The sequence below is a fragment of the Monodon monoceros genome, unplaced genomic scaffold (genome assembly GCF_005190385.1).
Source record: "Monodon monoceros isolate NGI ecotype Baffin Bay Population unplaced genomic scaffold, NGI_Narwhal_1 Super_Scaffold_19, whole genome shotgun sequence".
Lineage (NCBI taxonomy): Eukaryota > Metazoa > Chordata > Mammalia > Artiodactyla > Monodontidae > Monodon > Monodon monoceros.
The window spans coordinates 63,795,653-63,801,652 of record NW_021703775.1 but is presented as its reverse complement, the minus strand read 5'-3'; positions in this window follow the sequence as shown (position 1 = coordinate 63,801,652).

Genomic DNA, 6,000 nt, shown 5'->3' with positions numbered 1-6,000 from the left:
CCGCGTACCGCACAAAAAAAAAAAAAAAAAAAAAAAAAAAAAAAAAACAGCTGGGAGAACTGAAGGGAAGAGTGGGTAGGGGCGGGCAGGGACACGATGCTGCCCACGTATATTTAGAGGGCCGTCCTGTGCAAGGCTCCCATTTATTGAGCACCCACTACGGTCAGGCACCATGCAGTACAATCCTCCTAACAAGACTTCCAGGTCTATTTTGTTACTCTTCTATATGAGCAAACGGAGACTCAAAGAAATTCAATGACTGGCCCAGGAGATGTTTAGGATGCAAACTCATTGTCGGCCCACAGCTCCACTTTAGAACCAACGCTGCTCCTATGAACACGATGTCTCCACTTCTCTTAGCCCACTGCCCTCTAATGACCCCCTCTGAGCAGTGAGGGAGGGGCTCATGGAGCAGCAACAGTGGGCGGGGAGGGTCCTGGGGAGAGGACCACATAGGATGAGAGCACCGCATCTCTATGTGATGAGCACTGTTGAAGCACTGATGCAAATACAAAAGAAGTACTAAATTGTCTGTGTGTGTGTGAGCACGTGTGTGAATACATACTCAGATTTACACATATAGAGAGTGGCCTCAAGAAACTCCTAATCTTTTTGAGAAAATAGGAAACAATGAATAATACTGTCTTACTGATTTAGACAGTAAGAACCAGATGTAGGAAAGCTATATGATTTGTCATCCACACCAGAATGCTCTTAAGAATGAAAGGAGACACTGCTAATAATTGCACTAGGACAAAAGGTATAAATGGAACTGGCCAAGGTGAACCAGGATGTAAGGTCACCTAAGGTAGCTAGATGGTCATAAGCCCCGGCCAAACTTACACAGGCTCCGCTTTCAAGTGTCCTATACAAGTGCTGAATTCTGCACAGTGCCACCTATCCCTTGTGACATCAGCACTAAATTCTGTTATTTGTATTATTATAGTAACAATCTTTATAATAATTGCAGCTTCTCTACTTGTTGATCAGAGATGCCACATACTGTGCTAAGCCATTACAGATATCAGCTTGTTTGATTCTTACAATGATAGGAGATGGGCATTGTTAGACCCATTTTACAGCAAGTAAAACAGGGTACAAAGAGTGTCGGCTAAGTGGCATGCCCTATGGCCATGAGAGTGAGTACTCCAGCACTGTCTGAATATAAAGGGCCTCGTCTTAATTACAAGCTTAAGTTCTGACCTGTATTCCTCAAGGAGGCTATGAAGTCCAGTACACACGTCCATCTTTCACCAACCACAACTCAGCTCCTGCCATCTCAGGCAGTTTTCTTCTCTCCATTTTAACTTCTGTTTCCCTACTTAACATCTGTCTTTCTTTCCCTTCAATTATCTCGGAAAATACTTTCCCCTTTTCTCTAAATATTGCTTTCCCTGTTTCCATTCCTGTTACAAATCTCCGAAGATGCTCACTAATCTTGTTTGATAAGCCTAAGAGTTCCTTCATGAAGGCAAATGAAAACCTAAGTTGTAAAATAAAATTTAAAATAATAAACAGTTATCATCCAATAATGACATTGAAAGTGCCCAGAAGTCGCCTTGCACGATTCCCAGAAATCTCTATTTACCTATTCATCTGTCTTTAATGAAATTGACTTCTCCCTGAGTACCAGCAAAATACACACATTTCTCACTCTATTTCATCACCTTTGGGTTTCATCCCCTTATGAGCCAGGCAGCCACAGCACTGCCTATTTGCCATTGCATATGCATTGCATTTCAGTGCCAGTCTATGCCGAAAGGCTATGGTGGATGGGCCGAGGAACCTGACCAAGATTCATCATGTTGTATCCACAGAGAAATTTGTACCAGGTCACAGATGGAGTTGTCTGGTACCACCCTGGGTACAGGAGAGACCAGGGCAGGCCACGAGGCTCAAGTCGGGAGTTGAGGACATTGCTACGTCATGCCAGAGGTGACAACACATGAGCAAAAGTGAAGGGATACAGGTAATCTTGAGAAAAGACTGGCTCCAGCGGAGACTGTGCTGAGTCTGAAAAGAGGAGGCTGGAAAAAAAGGCCAGGACCAATTATGTTCATTGGTCAATAGGGACAACCATCAAAAAGTATCAGGCTCAGCTATGGCAGAGAAAGTTCAGGCTCGTTAGGAGGAGAAAACTTGAATGGTAATGATCCTACTCCAAAACTTTACAGTTTCAGCCAGGCTTTGAAAATGGTAATTAGGTTTGCTATCATTAGATACATAAGTTCACCAGGTTTGCCCCCCATTCCTGTCTTCATCAGCCCTTCCCTAATTAACAGAACACAGATTGATAAGAAAACCCTATTGTTTTAAAGGTTACCAGAAAATTGCATCCAGAATTAAAGCCACAACTAAATGACTTTAGAAGAAAGGGTCTCAATTGGAATTTCTCATCAAAGCAATCCTGGGAGGATTTGGCCTACTAAAGGTTTCTCCTCCCACTCTCTGGAAGTCCGACAACTCAGCCCACCTACCCCGCACTGAGCTTGGCTGAGGTGAGCTGTCTTGGGGCCAGCCCTGCAGCAGTGCCAGAACCAGGGAGCTCTCAGGCCCACCCAGGCTCCTGGGGGCCACGCTGCCCACTCAGGACAGTGCTCACTCATGGTAAAGGTTCAGAAGCTGGACAGCATGGTGAGGCCACCAAGATGAGCAACAGGGATGGGCACAGGCACTTGAGATCAAGGCATGGGACAAGACACAGACCTGGGAGAGCTCGGGTGCCAGAGAGCAGAGCAAAGCAGGGTTGGTTCATAGATCAGAGAACAGGGCTGCAAACTCGGGCACTTCAGATCTGCTGGAGCAGGAAGCTGTGTAGCCAGGTCTGCTGCTGTGCAAGCCCATCTCAGGGCCTTGGAGGGAGAGCAGAGGAGCTATGCTGGGGGGCTGTGGCTGGGTTCAGAGATGGGTGGGCCCAGACCTCAGCTGCAGACCGCTTTCAATTCACGAAAACATAAAGAAATAAGAAATGGAAATGCATGCCATGATACGTGGCTCAGGTGACCACACCTTTGGGAAACCAGTTTGCCTGAATCAAGAGCCACAGCTTAGGCTCCATGTCCAGAGGGAAGATGATGGCCAATAAGAGCTACTACTGCAATCAGAAAGCCACGCATCTAGGGATAATTGGCTTCTGTGTGAGGCTCCCATCAACCAGCAAATTGGCTGTGTCAGCATGAGCTTTCCACAGGCTTCCTTAATCAGGCAGGGTCTAGATCTCCCATCCTCGGCACAGTGAGGTTCATGTCACTCAGCCCCCATCACAGCTACTCCATCTGGTGGTCACTCTGATGCCAGGCCCTCCTGGTGCTTCCCAGAAATACCAGGCTGGGAACTCAGGGCACCGCTCCAGCCTCCAGCACCTGGACTTGGCCAGTCTCCTGTGACCTGGTGCCACACAGGTTGGCTTAAGCAGATGTGAATTCTGCAAGCATCAGGATCCCTTCTTGAAAGGATGCAGTGGTGCACATTAATGAAAATGGTGCATGGGGCAAAATCAGAGCTGATCAAAATGAATTTTTTTTTTGTCAGTTTCCTTCATCAATGTCTTATAGTTTTCAGAGTTTAGGTCTTTCAGCTCCTTGGTTAAATTTATTTTAAGGTATTTTATTCTTTTTGAAGTGATTGTAAATGGGGTTGTTTTCTTGCTTTCTCTTTCTGTTAATTCATTATTAGAGCATTTGATGAAATTCAACACCCATTCATGATAAAAACTCTCAAGACGTTGGTATAGAGGGAACAGATCTCAATATAATAAAGGCAATTTATAACAAACCCACAGCTAACATCATACTCAATGGTGAAAAGCTGAAAGCTTTTCCTCGAAAATCAGGAACAAGACAAAGATGCCTACTCTTGCCATTTCTATTTAACACAGTATTAGAAGTCCTAGCCACAGCAATCAGACAAGAAAAAGAAATAAAGGAAATCCAAGTTTGAGAAGTAAAATGATCCCTATTTGCAGAGGACATGATACTATATATAGAAAACCCTAAAGTCTCCACCAAAAGAAAATTAGAATAAACGAATTCAGTAAAGTTGCAAAATACAAGATTCATAGATAGAAATCTGTTGCTTTTCTATACACAAAATGATTTTTTTTTTAATGAAACAAAACAGAAGAGCAGAGTATGCAGTGAAAATATAACTCAAGCGTGTCTGGCCACCTGTAAGATGGATTAGATATGTTACTTGACACCTTAGAAAGAGCATGGGTAACCAAATAAAACACATTACCCTGAATAATAGGGAGAATAGGATTTCCAGTTAAAATACAGGAAGCCCAGTTAAGTTTTTAGTATAAGTACACACCATGCAATTTCTGGGATATACTTACACTAAAAAAGTATTGTTTATCTGAACTTCAAATTTAACTGGGCATCCTCTGTTTTTATTTGCTAAATCTGGCATCCTTACCAGAAAACCACCCATTCTATACCTAGACTCTAAGTGCAGTTCTATGAAAGTCCAGCAAAGAATAGTTATAAATGAACAAAAGTTAGATGTTTGTATATGGAAAATAGTTTTTTTAAAAAAATCATTACTTTCCAGAAGAGGAAGACTTAGAGGAGAAATTACTCAAATCCAGGCATGATTTATTACAGGAAACACCATGTTCTGGGAGACCCAGAGGACATGGTTTCTTGTCCCAGGCTTGTGACCTGTGCAAGTCACTTAATTTTTATGTTAGTTACTTTGAGGATGGACTAGGAAATGGCTATTTTCTTTCTAATCCTGAAATGTTATGATTCTATTCAATTAGAACTATATGAACAGGATGAAACAAATGTATTTATGTTCCAAGTCCTAGAAAAACAAAACTAGAGGGCATCTCTTGCAGAAAGATGTAGGTTCTTTCTTTCTTTGCAGGTCTCTTCTTTCTTTTTTAACATACCCATTACCTCACATAGATACCTTTTTTGGGGGGGTGGGCATTGAGAACAACTAAGTTTATTCTCTTAGCAAATTCCAAGTATATAATACAGTATTATTAACTAGAGTCATCATCCTGTATATTGAATCTCTAGAATTTCTTCATCCTTCATGAACTCTTTGACCAACATCTCCCCATTTCCCCTTCCCCCCAGCCCCTGGTAACCACCATTCTACTTTCTGCTCCTGTGAGTGACTATTTTAGATTCCACCTATAAATGAGATCATGCAGTATTGCTCTCTCTGTGTCTGGCTTATTTCACTTAACATAATGACCTCCAGGTTCATCCATGTTGTCACAAATGACAGGATTTCCATCTTTTCTATGGCTGAATAACATTCCATTGTATACATAAGCCACATTTTCTTTATCCGTTCATCCATTGGCAGGCACTTGATTTCCCAGCAGGCACAGAATTCACACAGCCGTGTTCTAAGAGATGGTGTCACGAATTGAAGCCAGAAATAGGGTCAGAAAAGATAAACCCAAGTAAGTTTCCTGGGCCTCTACTGCTCTATGGGGGTCCATCCCAAACCTTCTAAGGCTGATAGAAGGAAAGAGAAGCCCTTCCATCAACAGCCCTATTAAGACTGTATCTGATTCCAAAGGTGTGTCTTAAAAGGTTTTGTTGTTGTGAAAATACTTTCTTAAAATAAAATCCACTGATCCCCATGAAGACAATTTATTTCAGACAGGGTAAAGCTCAATTAATCATGAAAGATGCTGACAAAGCTTCAGGAAGGTCACACCGAAGGCTGGCAGAAGTCAAGCACTGGATTCTCAGCAACGATGAGGATGAATATCGAGTTTGTGTGATCACAGCTATTTCTTCTCTACACATACAAGAGTGTCTCCCAAAGAAGACTAATTCAGTCTAAATTTTAAAACCATTTGGGAACTACAAAAGGAGAAAAGCCTACCCTTTCTTTCCTAATATGTATGCAAGCAGAAAGGAAAGGTAAAGACTGAGTTAACTCCAAACTATAATAAGCCTTTTGGGTTGGATCTGCCCGAAACAGTCTAATTTCATCTCAGCAAAGACACATTTTTACATTTACAGAAAAAAA